The sequence below is a fragment of the Phaseolus vulgaris genome, chromosome 5, assembly GCF_000499845.2.
Source record: "Phaseolus vulgaris cultivar G19833 chromosome 5, P. vulgaris v2.0, whole genome shotgun sequence".
Lineage (NCBI taxonomy): Eukaryota > Viridiplantae > Streptophyta > Magnoliopsida > Fabales > Fabaceae > Phaseolus > Phaseolus vulgaris.
The window spans coordinates 29,766,993-29,786,001 of NC_023755.2; the positions used below are offsets into that span (position 1 = coordinate 29,766,993).

At 30.5% G+C, this 19,009-nt stretch overlaps 1 pseudogene; it reads right to left on the reverse strand.

The window, feature by feature from the left end:
• Window positions 1–987: 987 nt before the first annotated feature.
• Window positions 988–4,879, reverse strand: LOC137834479 (uncharacterized; annotated as a pseudogene).
• Window positions 4,880–19,009: the final 14,130 nt, after the last annotated feature.

The window sequence follows — 19,009 nt, forward strand, 5'->3', positions numbered from 1 at the left end:
TAAACCATAAAAAAATGTTATAAATGAAGTTCATGCAGCAAAAAGTAATTTTGCACATATTTTTTACTGTTTTGGGAAGGCTTATTCAAGTTTATACACTATTATTAGAGAAAATATTGATGAATGTGTCTCCTAATACAAACAAACCTCATTGAAACAATCTCATAAATTTTCACAAAATTGGAGCCACATGAATTCCAACAATCCACTTTCTATTTTTTTATTAAATTTTACAAATTACGGTTTTTACTCACTTATTTGAAGATATAGATTATGAAACTTTATTCTTAAAGCAATAATCAGGCATGCAAATATAGAACACAGATTAGGGTGTTGGCTTGTGTAAGTGTTTTTTGAGAAGGCTTATTCAACTTTATACACTATTGGAGAAAACATTGATGAATGTGTCTCATAATACAAACAAACCTCATTGAAACAATGTCATATTTTATTTCTATTTAATTATCATATTTTTAATTTCAAATTAACAATAATTATCTTTTATAATTAGAAAATTAATTTCATTTATTTTTAATTAGTTAACATATACATTTATTATGAAGTAGGATTAAAAAAGTAGTATACTTTTCTAAAGATTAGGTTTATTATATAACAGTACTATTATACACATTTAATATAACAATATTAATTACAGTAGTTTGTTATAAAAGTATAATTGGTTTTTAATCACATATTATTGTAACAATTATAATAGATGTCACTGAACTGTTTGTTACATTTAGTAGATTAACATCTAGTGATTATCATAATTTCATACAATACTATTTCCTAATGAATGATAAATAATACATGGAACCTATAAAACATTATGTTATACTATAAATTACTATTATAATAATAAACATTTTGTGCAATGTCAAAATTGTGGAACATATACATGTTGTAATTTTTCAATATAAATTAAAGCTCACATTATGATTTAAGTTGAAACTATAATTCCAGGTTTATCATATCATTCCATTGCTTTCAAATATTGTCAAAAATTTCAGTGTAAACAACATTTTTTGTCTTGTTGGTTACATTTTCATCTTCATCAAGAATAAGAACTTTCAATCCTTTTTTGGTTCTAACTCTAGAAATAGCTTCATAGAACTATCCATGTGTGAAAACTGGACGTGGAAGATATAATCCAACTTTAGTCAATGATTGACCTTGGCTTTTATTGATTGTCATTGCAAAACATAGAGCTACTAAAAATTGTCTTCTATGGAATTTGAATGGCATACCTGAATTTGAAGGGATCAAATTCATTCTTGAAATGAAGATTTTATCACCAATATTTGTTCCTGTTAGAACTGCTGCACAAATAACATTTTTCTTGAAATCAAGAACTTGCAACCTTGTTCTATTACAAAGACCATTGGCTTGATCAATATTTCTCAAAAGCATAATAGGCATGCCAATTTTCAAATGAAGCCGATGATTTGGTATCCCTGAACATTTTATCTCATTTAAGAACTCAGACGTGAACCATTCACCTTCAATTTTCTGATCTTCATTTGATTGGTAAGATAAGTTATTTCTTTACAACCAGAGAAAAAAATAAAATCATTCACTTGCTCTACTGATTCAGTTGTTGGACAAAGTATTGCTCCATCCTCAAAGTACCCATAACACATCATGTTAGTCAACAAATTAGGATAAACAAAATTCACCAATGACAACAAAGGTGTTTATGTGGGCTTAATCAATAGATCAGGTGGGATTTCCACTACACACTCACCATTTTCATTCAAACCAATTTGGCCATCTCCAATTTTGAGAATCCAATCAACAAATTCTTTGATACTGTTTGCGCTTACATCAAATTTTGCATTGTTTAATCTCATGTTTTGAGAAAGTTTAAGACTCGACAACTTAGCCAGAAATGAGAAGAATTGATTGCTGACTTCACAACATCATATCTTGATCCTTTTTTTACAACTGGCAATATTTGCCTAAAATCACCTCCCAAAACCACAACCTTCCAACCAAAAGGTTTTTGACTATTTCCTTCACTAACCGTTCTCATAACATCTCTCAAAGTTCTGTCAAAGGCCTCAAAACACATTTGATTCATCATCGGTGCTTCATCCCAAATAATCAATCTCGTTTCAATCAAAAGTCTAGCACAATGACTTCCTTGAGGTATATTGCAAGTTGATTCTTCATTTATTACAATAGGAATGCAGAATCTAGAATGTGTTGTCTTCCCTCCAGGTAGTAATAAAGAAGCAATTCCACTTGATGCTACATTCAAAACAATCTTTCCTATAGATCTAACTGCAACAAATAATGTTTTCCACATGAACGTTTTGCCAGTTCCACGATAACCATATAGAAAGAAGAAGCCACTCTTTTCAGACTCAACTGATGAAATGATCTCTTCATAAACATTTAATTGCTCAATAGTGAGACATTTCAACAATGGCATATGCTCTTTTGCCATTTCATCTTTGTTGTAGTTAAGTTCATCCATAATAAACCTATTTTGAAACAAAGATGAATGAGAAGGATAAAGTTGAGGCAAACAGACAAATTCTTGTAATGACCGCCCATTTGCCATTAATAACTCTTGTATTTTTAATAGGCAAAGATCATGTAGTTGTTTCTCCTCGAGTTGAAGACCTAACATTATTTGAGACCACATGCATCACGTTCATAATTTATAGTCAAAATATGTAATTAATTATAACATTTTAAAAATTCAATACTTGGCAATCGCAACTCTTTTCTTTTGTGATATAAAATTTCGTCTGATAGTAATTTCCAAGAAGCTTTCCAAACCACATCCGGTTTGGACATTGCGTTCATGAACAATAATGAAACAAACAGATGCATGAGTTCATGGCCAGAACCTAATTCACTTGCTTCTTTTATTGCATCAATGAATTCTTTGTCATTTTTCAATAGTCCTAACGCATAGCAAGCTTCTTCATATGTATTGAATGTTTGCTCGTTTACTGTCCTTATGCTAGCATAGTCAACACAACCCTTTTGAATAGTCAACAATATCCTCATGTAATAAAGTTCTCCACATCCAGGTGCTACATAGGTTAGTCTACCAATGTTGTAACCTTGCTTCCTTGGTTTTCATTGTCTCTATTGAGCAATCCATACAAACTTGCTTGGAAATTCAGCATATGTCAAATTCCTTCCATCAGCCTATTTTTGGTTGGCCTCAAACCAAGCTAGAAACATGGTCTTCATAGATTCATTCTTTTCCAACAATTGATCAAGATTATCATCATCTTTAAACAAAATTGGTTGTTGCTTCAGCAAATGAAATGACAACCTTTGTACAGCTGGCCATCTATGATGTATGTCAAAGCCAAAAGTTCGCCAAACAGCTTCACACGGAGATAAGTATCTACAATCATAATAATTCTTGATTTCGTCAACATTCGTTTTCTCTTCATCGTTGGAAGTACCATTGCCAATTTTCATTGTAGCCCTGACTTATTTGAAAAGATATTTGATAGAATTTGACTTGTTGCAATATTCTGTATTCACATGTTCTTGATACCTTATAAGAAGATGGGGACTATATGGAACAACATTGCCTTCATCCAATTGGATACCATTTTTTTCCACAAAAATTCCATTATTTCGACGTCTATACATTGGATATCCGTCTTCATCAATAATAGTTACACCTGTAAACTTTTTTGGAAAGAATTTTGAACATTTACCTTGTTTCATGCAAGGAGAATTTAATTTAGCCACTCCACATGGTCCATGTATCATGTAGCTTGTAACAACTTTAAACAATTTCGGATACAAATTTGGGTGAGGTAATTCAGCAGATATGACATTATCAATGTCTGTTACATTATGCAACTTGTTTGATCCATCCAACCATAATAGTATATGAGCATGTGGTAAACCTCTTTTTTGAAATTCAATGGTGTGCATGCCTGAAACAAAGAAGAGAATATGCCAAATTAATTATGGGAATTTAATATTGTAAAAATATTTCACTAAAAATATTTCATCTTGAAGAATACGTGCAGTTGTTTGACCAAAAAAGTTATTATTCTTGAAATCTTTCATCATTTGATCAAGTTTAAGTTTGAAGACTTTGCAAACAATATCAGGTTTATCTGACGGACTTAATCCTTTTGGTCCTAGAACATCACGAATTTCAGGCCAATTGACATTGCATGTTATTGTTATGAACAAATCAGGATAACTAAATCTTTTACAAATGGCCATAGCATCTTGACAATTGTTGAACATGTAACGCATACCACCAGTAAAAGATGAAGGCAAAACAACATGTCTACCAACGCAAGAAGGATAAGTCTCTCCTCTGTTAATTGCTTCTTGTAGGCCATTCAAAATTTCAAATCGAATTAATTTCTGATTTGACATAATGAAAGACAAACGATGTGCTTCAATCATGGTATAACAATCCTCCAGAAATTGTTGAAAAAAGCCTACATGCATGTACTATGTTACCAAACTCACAATGTCTTTCTTGAATTCGGAATGCAATAAATTCCCTTAAGGAAACAAATTCTTTTTCTACATGCATTACCACTGTGACATTCCCTTATTGGAATATTTTCTTGATAACCATCTTCTCCATAGGGGAACATCAAAGGATATTGTAGTGGGATGAAAGCAGTGTGTGTTTCATGAAGCCTTGATAAATCACCACATACCTTCTTCACAATTATATCCCTGCCTACGTCCATGTTTGAGAAATCTCCCACAATTAAAACAACTGTCTCATTTGATGATGGGGTGTTGTACACTTTTAGATCTTTCAATCGATTTCTAAATAATCGGAGTGTAAAATCTGATGGTTTATCTTGAAGAGACAGGTCTCTTACTCTTCAAAGGATTTAGCAAGAACATTGTATTCATCAATCATGTTTATGAAATCTCCTACCAATGATTTGTCAAGTATGGACTTATGGTTATTTGACCTTAAACAACATGCAACAGAATTAACAATAATCAATGATAGAATTTGAACGTATAAATAACAGTAAATACAAAAATACTTACTCAAAATGACTCATTCTATTACTTAACTCATTCTTTGTATCATATATATACAATTGTGCAAACTTGGGATTGGAACTTGCCTCTGGTAACAAACTTCCAATACGATGGTAATTTTGGCCACTAAGTATGAACTGAGGAGGTGCACTACCATTATTCATAGAAGAATCAATCTTCCCACCTATTGAAGTAAAGGAAAACATACTGTTGTAAGTCCTAATGTGATACAAACCCACAAAGACCCCAAAACCAAGTCCACAAGAAGATGACCAAGGATGTCAACTATGAAGGGTCATCTCAACAATCAAGGGAAGACCTCATCAGTAGGAGGAATTGACAAGGACCAGAGCACCTAAAGTTCTTCCTACTAGTCTTCTTAAATATTTAGAAAAATGTTGTAAATAATTTGGGCTCATTTGTAGGGGTCCAAATAGTAGAAATAAGCTAGAATGAAGTGCCTTTAGCATAGTAGGGGGTATGGGTAGCATTTTTAGCTTGTTCCTAGCCCATTTTGAAGGCATTTTGACCTAATTTCTAGAAGGATAAGCCTAGAATACGGGATTGACTTAGTCAAACCCTATGGCTGCCCATTCTGCCCTCTTTTCTTCTTTTCCAAGGCTCCTGAATCTATAAATAGGGAGGCCTACCTCATGTATTCATATGTTGAATGAAGAGTAAAGTTATTATACACAAATTGTGTTAGAGTTTGTGAGCATTGTCTCTCTAAACCATTAGTTTTATCTCGTGAGTGTTGTGAGCTCTCAAGGGGCGACATCTACACTTATCTTGGATTCAATTCACCATCCAAGTGGCGTGCTCCTTTCACAACTCCATATCTCCTAAGTTTCCTTTCACTCATCCTTTTCCATTCCATTTCCATTCCTATTTTTCAATTCCAAAATATGTCTTGTTCTTGTTCTTATTCTTTAATTTTCAATTCGGTCTTTATAATTTCTCACCTTGTGTTTGCTTAAATTGTGCACCTAATTGTCATTCATCTTCACCATTAATTGTGTTTTTTCCTTTGGCCTTATGGAAATGAACATTCACATCTACTTAACACTTGTTAAGTTAATGTCCAGTGTGAATTTTCCTTAGGCTTCTCACCTATAGTTGTTCAAAAATCTAAATCTAAGTAAAGTGTCACCAAACAAATGAACAATCGTAAAATCAACACACATCATAATGTTATCTAAGAAAGGCTTGCTTCTAGGATCTTCACCGTTTAATAAATTGTTTAGTATTTTTGGAGGTCTTTGTAAAAAAGGTAGCTATACTTTTCCCTTTTGGAAACATATAGCAAATTTCCTTTCTCCTGAATTCTTTGATTTATCAGCACGTACCTCATACCAGAGAACAGCTCCACAATGAACACATTCAATTGAAGGTTGACCAACATAAAAAAAATCTGAGAATTTCAAAAAGAATCATATAAATCTCGTTGACCAAGTGATAATAATGTTCTAACCTTGCAATTCAGATTTTGAATATAGTTCGCTTCTAAAATTGTTGTGTACATCATCTGAGATAAATAATAAGAATCATATTTATACATGGGAACAATTTTGTATACAATATGAGGAAACACATTAAAGATACTTGTATGATTTACCATTATTTTCAAAATTTGGAGATCATTCAACATAATGTAATGTTTTGCTAATCGAATTCATGATGTTCAAAGAATATCTAATAGCTTTCTTCTGAGAGACAGAGTAAGAATAGTGTCCAACTTCAGAACAATGAGCATATTCAATTCTTCCTGTATAGACAAATTATTCATATAAACACTATGTACATATAAAAAGTAATTAATAAATTCATACGAGAAGGTGTATACAATGACAACCTAGGTGTTCTTCATCAATTCTTGTTGGCTGCTTCGATGTATTCAACAATGTGTTTAAAGATAACTGATATAATTTCTTATTTTGCACAAAGTTAGATGACTTTTGAGCTATTGGAGTATTTGTCATCAAATTTTAAAATAAGATAAGACATCTGACAAATGCACTATTAATTGAAATGTATATAAAATAATAATTTTTTTCAATCAATCGAATTTCAAGGTTTAAGACATCACTTACTATAATTGAATTCCGATAATGGTTTCCTTTGTGCAATTGATTGTAGTGTGTTTTGATTAGGAGAAAAATTAACTGCAAGTAAGGGATATTATAAACAACCAATAATATATATAATGATATGTAATATCCCTCTATAAGAAAGGCCTTAAGACTTAGATGTACTTAAAGGACATGAGGGTTGCCTATTCTCTAAGTCTGATGTTGCATTCTGTGAAAAATGACACCCTTCTCCATGGTTTGTAGTTGTTAAGTTTTTCTTTTGGGTTGTATATTGTGGGGTAACAACCATGACAACTTTCTCTATTGCATTCTCGGATGAACTGTCATGTACATCTTTTGTAATCTCTATGTCAGAAACGACATCCTATGTGTAGTTTAATCCATATGAAAATGTTATTAACTTATTTCTTTGGCTTGTGGATTCTTGGTTGAAAACCATCTTCATTTTCTTTGTTGGATTGTGGCCTGATTTGTCACGGACATTTGCAGTGCAGTTTTGATTTTAATACATTAGCAGTAAATATTAACCAACAATCAGAACCTCATTTACCTATTGTTAAAACAGAATTTGCTTCTCCATAAGAAATTGTGGTTGTCTGAGGACTTTGTTTGCTGCAATTTTTATCTGAAGTACTTCAAGAAATCAAGTCATCAACGATAAACTTCAATTCTATATTTAAAAAAAAATAAATGGCATATGAGGTTCTACCGATAAGTTTGGTAGCTTTTCTGTGTAACTTATTATGAAGGATGATCTTCCTTCGGTTTCTTGCAGACTTTGACTCATATGGATCCATATGCATATACTGTTGTTAGTGAAGTTCAGTTAGTTGTTAAATTGTTTTGACAAAAGAATTTGTGAAATAGGTAGAGACCTGTGGAAGTTTAAAGCGAGAATCCAAATTCTCTTTTTTAGATGCACTTTGACTTTCTCAAATTTGGGTTATTCTAATGGTCTGCAAAAATTTGTACTACATCATATCCTTCTTGTCCTCGAGTAAAAAAAATTAGGCTAGACAACAAAGATTTACAAAAGACAGTCAAATTGTATTAATAATTAATAATAAAGTACAGGTGAAAGCTGCTGCACATCCCCAAAATTACGTGTCATACTTACAAATATTACTGACAAACATTTTAAAAGCAAATTTTATGAAAAGTTATACACACGATTGTCTATTGATCTTGGTAGCTTCCTAAGGTAGATATTGAACGTGCCCAATTCTATCTCAATTTGAATAATGTGATATAAGCAGTATTATTCTAATATTTACTTCATTTGATAATGGTATCAATCTTACTATCACTATTGTTCTAAGGCAGGTTGTGCTTCAACATTTGCTTACTAATTTTGAAGATAAATTGCTCATTCTCATCCAATCTGTGGATGAAATCAAAACTCTTGTCTTTAGCTTAAATATGCATAATGTCTTAAAAGGAGATGATTTTTTATGCAATTTATTTTCAGAATTACTGGAAGCTTGTGCAACATGATGTTAATGTCAAAATTCAACAACTCTTACAAAATTGCATCTTAGATGACTTGAATTTGAATGTCATAACTATCATTCACAAAAATCATAAGTCTTAATGCAAATTTCTTTGTGTAATTGTATTCACAAAGATCAATAAAGTTTAGCAACAGATGGCAATCTATTCATCATAATGTCACTAAAGAAAGAATGTTTGAGCTCAAATCCAATACTACGCTTGAAATTTCATTTATTAGAACCTATTAATAAATCCATTACACGGGTTAAAGTCATGCACTGCATAACACATTTGAAAGATACAAAAAAGACATTTGATTATTCACACTGATAATCAAATCTCAAATGAATTATACATGTTTAAAATATTGTATGAACACTCTTCAATCTTATAACAATGTCGTCGAACATTTTGGTTCACCTTTGCAACTTTGTTATGACAGAACTTTCAGCATACTCTAACAATCTTCATCTATTGATGATCAAAACATACAAACCTACAAAATAGAAATACACAACTATACAATGCAATACATAACATGTCATACATAATAGTAATCATAATATCCTTAAAACATAAAATAGTTATGACATTGTTTTGCATAATATATCAAATCTACTACAATATTACGTAAGTAAACAAATTACTCTCATATCCTCAAAAGATCAAATGTCATACATAAATTTTAAATAACATTTCACTTCTCAATTTTAACAGTTCTTTTGAATGTCTTGAGTGGCAGATTGTGCTCTGCAACTTGCACCAATGGTGGAGATTGTCACTTGAGTGGAGTCACTGTAACACTGTCATTACTCAAATCCACAGTTTGAGGTTGCGACTAATTGCATTTACTCCCAAACTTTGTCAACAAATCCTATTTCAATACACACATGTTCAAAACAAATGTTTTCAACTAATGTTATTTTCTGTTAGAATTTATTTATACCTTTGTGATGTTCTCACAAGAAGCATCAATTAATGCTAGGTTTCCTTTCCTTTTTTTTCCATCTTGATCATATATCTTCTTATTAAACAAATGAGGATTTAAACAAATCAATACTTAACAGACATTTTATATTACAGACATTGTACAGTAAAACATAACTTACCAATGAACTATAATTGTCACTGATGTATTGTTGAATGATGTCTTCATCCACACAAATTTTTTTAACTCTAAAGGTTTGCTCAAACCTGAAGCCTTTATGCATTTTTTAATCAACCTTAAACAAAACCTTTTTCTCCAATATTTCTGCAAATTCATTTGGAAGATTTCCGGTCTAAAATAAAAATGAAATTCAAATTAATCAATGCACAAGTTATATATAATTCACTTCTAAAGGTGTGCAACAATAACCTTATCATGGCTTTCAAACATTTCAGCACATGATTTACTCAGCAGTGAACTTACTTCTCTGTCAAAAAGCATGAAAGTTGTAGAATCAGTGTCATCGATCACACGAAGTTGCACTTTATAGCTGCCATACAAATACAATATGTTCAAAGCAACACATTAGTATTGTACTATAATCAATATCCGAGAATAAATCAATAATACATACTTCAAAGCAACACATTATTATTGCATTTTTCACAAAAAAACATTTTGGAGTCGAGGTAAACTGCCTTGTTACAGATGCAAGCAGTATACCACCAATCATCATCGTCAACATGTTTTATAGTTGCAAGAACTATGAATGTGTTGACATGTTTTAATAAAATGTACAAATAACTGGAAACAAAAGATAGATAAGAATTTAAAATATATAATGAGGTTTACTTCTCTACAATCCTTCAACCCTGCTATGGTGTTTCTGGCGGTGGTCTGAAGAAACTCGTGTTCAGGAGTTTGCTTTGAAGATTCACATAGTTGGATGAGCCCCTAGGATGGAAAGTCCATTGTTTCTAACATCATTTACCATTAAAACAAAATTAGAATCCATTCAAAAAAATCTTTTCACCAATATCAAATAATGATATTTCTAAAGTACCTCTTTTTCAATAGTAATGTTTCTTCAGTCAGTACATTATATTCCACTCTTGTGCAATCAATACAGTTCTGAACATAGATGTTGTCTATATAATAAAAAATTAACATGTAAGAAAATTAAAAAATCCATACTAATAACAAATAATAGAGATAAGATACTTTGATTCATCCAAAATGATACCTCTGAAGAACTTGACTTTGGCAAATTCTATAGATATGACTACATTGTGTACTTCCCCAGCTGAGAGGAATGCATTTAACTGATCTACATAATTCCCAAAAAGGGTGCATTGAATCCTAAAACTACTCTCACAAAACAACTCTGTTACACAATCAGTTTAAAAAAAAACAATGGTGGATAGAAGTTAGAACATTACCCATCACAATCTATGGAGATGACATTCATTTTGGTAACTTTTCCTTCCTTTGCCAACTTCCGCTCTGTGCCAACTCCAGTTAGAATTCCAATTATATCTATGTAAAACACTACTGAAGTTAATAACAATAAACTTGTATTGAAAAGATATCAAACACCAACATAAAAGTTAATTTAACTAACCCACTAAAATGTTGGTGTCAAAGGCAGCAACAAAAAGCAGTGAAAAAGGTGTGTAATGTGGTTTAGTTTGTTGTACCACTTCATTGGCCATTAAAGATACATTTGTTCCATATTGGAAGTTAATCTTATAAGCATGTTTAGTTGTTCTGTAAGATCCTAAATTGGATGCCACACTAAACGATTGGATGATATACACATGACCTTTAGATATCTGACTTTAGAATGTACATATTAGTGTCCTCCTCACAGATGCATGGATTTGTATTCCCTAAAAATATACAAAAGAAAAACATGTTCAAAAGCAATACATATAAAATATATGTATGTCACAACTCTGAGTTTTATGAAAAACTTACTTGTTCATCCTGTAGCACCATCTCTAGTGAAAAAGGGATTTTTTGTTTCGTGAAATCTTGCACACACCATAGCCGTAGGACTCTAACAACCACATTCCATGACTTCTTTGTTGAATTCACGTCATTTAACACATTGATTGTTTGATCTAATTTCAATATAGACATAGTGTATTCCACAAAATAGAAAAAACAGTTTTAGTGAGAGAAACACAATGACAGAATAAAATTTCAATCTGAATGTATTAACAATGCTAAAGTTCATTTAAATAGAGTCAACATTACCTAACTTTATAGCACACCTTCATAATAAATGTATATGCTTTCCACATTCAACTTTCCATGTGTTAACTAAATTTTAACACCGTTAAGGTAAACCCAAGGCATGACTTTGTTTAGAGCACACATAAATTAATTGTCTTGCCAGAATTCTCCCCTATCGACAATGAAAGGTACATCACGTTGCCTATATACAAAAGCAACACATACTTTTTACAATTTTAGGATGGCTTCTTCTACTTTATACACTATTGCAGAAAAATTTGATCATTGTGCACTGCTCTCATAAACCTCATTCAAATAATGTTATGAATCCAGACAAAATTAGTACTGTTTTGGTGATACTTTCCTTAATCCACTTTCTATTTGGCAGCCCAATTTGAACAACGTTTGGGAAAGGCCATGGCAGACCTTTTGCTCTACCACCCAGAACTTCATATGATTGACAACTTTGGCAATTGGTTCACTTCATGAAACACACCAGGTTGAATTATACAGATGTGCAAACATTGATCAATGTGCATTGCTCTCATAAACCATAAAAAATGTTATAAATGCAGTCCATGCAGCAAAAAGTAATTTTGCACATACATTTTACAGTTTTGGGAAGGCTTATTCAAGTTTATACACTATTGGAGAAAACATTGATGAATGTGTCTCGTAATACAAACAAACCTCATTGAAACAATGTCATAAATTTTCTCAAAATTGGCACCACATGAATTCCCACAATCCACTTTCTATTTTTTTTTATTAAATTTTACAAACTACAGTTTTTACTCACTTATTTGAAGATATAGATGGTGATAAATGGTGAAATTTTATTCTTAAAGCAATAATCAGAAATGAAAATATGGAACACATATTGGTATGTTGGCTTGTCTAAGTGTTTTTACATTTGACTTAATTTTAGGTTGATTTGTTTACAACTTTTCCATTCATTGATATTTGATATTACAGGGAAAAATGGAGGATGCGTTCTCCTTGTATGAACAGGCTATTGCTATAGAGAAAGGAAAAGAACATTCACAAACATTGTCAATCTTGTTTGCTCAGTATTCTCGATTTGTATATTTGGTATGTCCTTAACATTTTTGCATGCAAATACTCTTCTGTGTCTTTGTTATTTGAAACTAGTTATTAGTTTGACATGCAATATTCAAAGTGGACTTTCCAATTCTGACATGCAATATATTCAAATTGGGCTTTATAAAATACTGCATTATAAAATATTAAAATTTGAATTTCCAATTCTGAGACAAATTAGAACATTATTCGGTTAAAATATTGCTAATACGGTTAAATTAAATAAACTTGAAAAATAAAATCAAATCAGATCAAACACATAACATTTAATAATGAAACAAAACATAACATGTAATGAAATAAAAGTAACATTGTCATTCGCTGAAACATATTTGCGAAATTAACTTATTCACTAATCACAAAACTAAAAACACCCTCAGATTTGTGGGTTGTACCTCAATATTAGACTCAAAAATCAATTTTTCACCTTCACGAAATGCATGCATCTTACAAAATTCTCTCCATCCAACACCAAATTTAACAGAAGCTTTTGGATGTGGCCGTATCAGAATTTTGCACTTAACTTCACTCTTATGTCCATGAAGGACAGTATACTTTAGCCTGCTTTTCCGAATGAAATTGGCAAAAGAAACAGGAAGATCCTAAAAGCCAAGTAACATGTGTATAAATACAGTAATCAAATAATATAAAGTAAAATAAAACTTAAGAAATGATGCAATAAAAAATTATCAGATGGCTTGATTGACACAGATAGTGTGATAATGTGATAGTGAAATGAAGATACGGACCGTCAATGAGAGGGCAACGACTCTCGATACGATCATAAAATTTATTCACGGTTGAAAAAGACGATCTTCCCTTAAACAAAGTAATCTTAAAACTGTTATTTCCTACATAATCAAAATATACAAAATGATTGCCACGAAGGCCATAAAATTCAAGAGATTGAGACCATCCTCCAATGATCTCAGGAACAAAGTCCATATTATACTTAACAATATGTTTATGCCATTCGTTATCCACCAAAAACCAAGTTGGACCAAGTTCAGACCCGAACTCGAGTGCAAAAGCACGATCAACTAAACCATGATCCTTTTCAAAAGAAAAAATATGTTACTTTTTCTGTAATGGTAATCTGAAATCCAAAAAAAAAATAGAAGACAACACACCTCGTCTAACAAGTTCATCGTTTGGAACTTTCCTTTGGTTTCCATTGTCAATATGTCATCCAAATTTGGAAAATTTGGTATAAGTGGTGCTATAACAGATGGTAAAAAAATATCTACATATTAGCAGTAACATAGGGAATTGGCAATGGATTTAAATATTCATTAGAAACAATAAAATTAACAAATGAACACATTATAAATGACAATAAATCATAAATTTCAAAAATAGTAATGGTGAAAAAAGTAAAAAAAGAGAACCATAAGCAACCAAAAATGGTGAAAACATATTCATAAACATGTCAAAGGTGCAACTTTGATCAGAAACAGAGAACCAAAGACCAAAAAAAATTGAGAAAACATATTAACAAACAAAAAATGAAAGGATTGCAGAGAACATCAAAGTTTGTAACTTTGATAAAAAAAACAGAGAACAAAAACAAAAAGAAATTGAAGAAAACTTTTGCATGTCAGAAAGAAAACTAATAGAATAGAAAAAAAGGAATACAATAGAACCTGAACAGTTGCAGGGCCTGTTTGAACGCATGGAGGATTTGTTTGCCATATTTGAAAGAAAGAAGCAAAAGAAGACAGTAGCTAAAGATGACAATGCAAAAGTGGAAAACTGAAAAGGTGTTTAAGATGATATCCCAAAATACAGCTTATAAGTATAGATTTTAATTTTAATAATCAAATATTATTATTAATATTAAAATTATAATAATAATAATCATAATCTTAATTTAATAATAATCATAATCACAATTTTAATATAATAATAATAATAATTATCATAATTTTAATATAATAATAATAATAATTATCATAATTTTAATATAATAATAATAATCACAATCTTAATATAATAATAATAATCATAATATTAATATAATAAAAATTTGGTGAGGTTTATTAGCCTTCAAAAGAGATAATGATTGACTGCAATACTACTATTTGGTATAACTCGTCTTAAGTTCAGTTATGAATCTATACGTAGAAATATTTTCCATTTTATTCATTAATTCTTAGGTCTTCTAATTTATTCAATGTTCATAAAATGATTTAAATAATATTAAATGAAAATCAATGTCATTATATTTTTATATTTTTTTTTATCATCTAAATGTAATGTTACGTTATTAACATGTTGTGGTTTCCAAAACACAATGCAATAGAAAATAGTTTTCAAACAATGACAAAATATTCATATCTTTACACAAAACAAAGGAAATGACCTTGGATCTAATCTAAACAGTTTACATCAAAATTTGATTTTACATTGATATCGATTTCTTTCATCAAAGTATACAAAATGTCTCTTTACACAATCAAAGAAATCTTTTATCCTAGTATCAATCATATAAATCAAATTACCTTGAACATAATCTAAACATTTTACATAAAAGAATTGATTTTACATTGATATAGACTTCTTTCATCAGAGTATACAAAATATGTCTTTAAACAATCAAAGAATTCTTTGATCCTTATATCAATCCTACAAATGAAAGTTCTTTAATCCTACAGATAGTTCTTCAAATGCAGCCTACACAATAAGCAACGGCGTGAGTGTGAGCGTGTTCTTCAGACGGTTCTTCTTCAAATGCAACCTACACAATAAAGTCTAATAAACCAATATAAAGCAATTACCTTTTAGGTGCTCTATGATTCTTCTACACCACGTTCTGGAAAAGCAATGACACCAAATACACCCAAAACGAAACCTTGTTAAGTTCAGTGCAGAAGAAAACATGTGACAGAACCATTATCATAATGAAAATCATCCAACTTACAGCAAAACAATGAAGAAGAAAAACAATAAAAACATATGAATTGAATCATGAATCCAATGAGAAGAGGCCCAAAACAAATTGAAAATAAATATGAAATGCACTGCAACAAACCATGAAAAATTTGAACTCAACGGTATAAAAGATTACCTTGTTCAATGTAAAATGAAAAGAACAAAACCGAACAAAAATGAAATAATGGCTCTATACAACACTGTATATATAGTGAAAAACAATCGTCATTGTCATTTCAAATTTCAAAAGCACGTGCCATTTCTAAATGTATAATGGTGTTTTTGGACAAAAATGCTTTCAAATACGACATCTTTGAAGTTGTCGAATTGGTGAAAAGGAGTAAAGGAGAGTAATTAGGTTTCAGAGACAGAGAGAATGGGGAAAGCGGAAAAAAATGCTAGAAATTGGAAATTCAAATTCAAATTCAAAAACCATTACTTGAAGGGTGCTCTGTCATTGTTCTGCAACATCTGCTGGAATCGACATTGCACAGTCATTCACGGAAAAGGAAAAGTCGTGTTCAAAAACCCTAATTTAGTTGCTTCAGAGAGAGAGAATTGCGAAAACAAAATGGAAGAGATTGGGGAAAGAGAGAGAATGGGAAAAAAGTGAGTTTTAAAACATTGGTTCAGTTTTGCACTAGTTGAAGCAAGGGCCCGTTTTGTTCACACAAAAAATAAAAAAATCTCATATTGCGACAAGTGTCAAACTTTCTTCTTTCAGTAAATATTAATTTTGTTTTATTTTTCTCAAAAAAACGTGAGAACACCACGTGTAGAAAGTTTCCTAGTTGTGCTCCCTCCAAAGAACAAAATATCAGAAAGGCAAAAATAAAGAGAAATAAAATGAACACATGCTTACAACCCTAGAACACGAACTCAACCCTAGAAACGGTATAAAAGATTACCTCGTTCAATGTCAAATGAAAAGAACAATACCGAACAAAAATGAAATAATGGCTTTATACAACACTGTATATATAGTGATAACAGTCGTCATTGTCATTTCAAATTTCAAAAGTATGCGCCATTTCTAAATATATAATGGTGTTTTTGGGCAAAAATGCTTTCAAACACGACATCTCTGAAGTTTTCGAATTGGTGAAAAGGAGTGTAATCAGGTTTAAGAGACACAGAGAATGGGGAAAGCGAGAAAAAACGCAAGAAATCGAAAATTCAAATTCAAAAACCATTACCTGAAGGGTACTCTGCATTGTTCTGCAACATCTGCTGGAATCGACATTGCACAACCATTCACGGAAAAGGAAAAGTCGTGTTCAAAAACCTTAATTTAGTTACTTCAGAGAGAGAGAACTGCGAAAACAAAATGAAAAAGATTGGGGAAAGAGAGAGAATGGAAAAAAAGTGAGTTTTAAAACATTGGGCGGGTTTTGCACCAGCTGAAGCAAGGACCCATTTTGTTCAAAAAAAATCTCACATTGTGACATGTGTCAAACTTTCTTTTTACAGTAAATATTAATTTTGTTTTAAGTATAGATATAACATATATATATATATATATATATATTGCATTTTGCATAACAATTATTATATACATAGAAAATAAAATATCATAGCATATCAAATGGTACTTACATGCACGTATATAATAACCAAAGGACATGTATATGTCATATAACTAAAACAGGGAAACATATATATTGTTAACACAATAGATCAATAATTATATAACAAAGAAATAAATAAATATGTTATTCAAATAATGTCATTTGATTGAAATTTTATTCGTACCATATTCACATGACAAATGTTAATAATAAATCCAATTAAAATGATGTAATTATGGCTACTAAAATAAATAGTAATTAATAAAAATTAAATCAAATTAATAAGAAATAAATTATTGAAGGTGCGGATAATCGAAGGACGAAAAAAGAATACAGTGATATTCTAGCTTCAGTCTCTTAGAAGGTGTGTGAATCAATGGAGAGCATCATTCAATTTAAATGGATAAAAATCGATAAGACGAAAATTCCTTCTTGAAGTTGAAATGTGATTGTTCATTTATTATTTGACCTACCCATAATTCTATTTATGAGCCACATAACTAATTATATGTTAACAATACGATGATGTGATATTTTAAGACTCTTAAATTCGAAGAATAAAAAAACCATTATGTTATATAATTAAATTAACTTTTTTTAAGTTAAAAAAGGGTTTATGACAATGATGGGGTTATATTTTTTGGTTTTTACTAAAAGGGGTCCGTTTAAAAAAAATACAAATTTAAGTAAGTCGTGTCAATTTGGCACGACTTCATATGAACAAATCGATAATTTTTTTTTAAATTTTATTGTTTATATATTGGATAGTAAGTTATGTAATGTTAAAAATTAATTTAATACATAATTTTCTAAGAGTGTTAGTTTTAAGGGAAAAAAATTGGATAATCGTGTATCACAATTATTCATTTTTTTTTCTGAAGTAATAATTTTTTTTATCACAATTCAAATAATACATTTTTTAAACTTGTTTATTTTTTTTAGTGTCATTTATATTAAAATATAAAAAGGTATAAGTACTGTAATTATTCTGAAATAATTAAATAATTTAAAAATAATTATATAAATTTTAAATAAGTCAAATAATATAAATAATTTGTAATTATTTTGAAATAATTAAATAATTTAAAAATAATTATATATCCAATTTTTTGTTCCTTAAAACTAACACTCTTATAAAATTATGTATCAAATTAATTTTTAAGATTATATAACTTACTACCCAATATATAAATAATAAATTTTTTTAAAAAATTATGACGTGGCAGAAGTCGTGCCAAGTTGGCACAACTTCAGTATGACAGGGCAGAAGTCGTGTCAAGTTGGTACGACTTTAGTATGACATGGAAGAGTCGTGTCAAATTGGAACGATTTGTGCATATGAAGTCGTGCCAAATTGGCACGACTTGCCTAAATTTGTAATTTTTTTTAAACAGACCCCATTTTGGTAAAAACCACAAAAAATAACCCCATCATGGTCAAAAAACCTTAAAGAAATTGTGGTGCAAATTTGTTAGGAGATATACTCTCAATCTAACTCAACTTTATAAAATCATCTTATAAAATAAGATTTGCACTAATTAATATATTATGAAATGTCTTAACCTCTAGTTGATGTGAGATTTTCAACAAACTCTCTCACATCGAGACTATCAACTCGTGTGTGAGACTATATATTTATGGGTTGTTTGGTC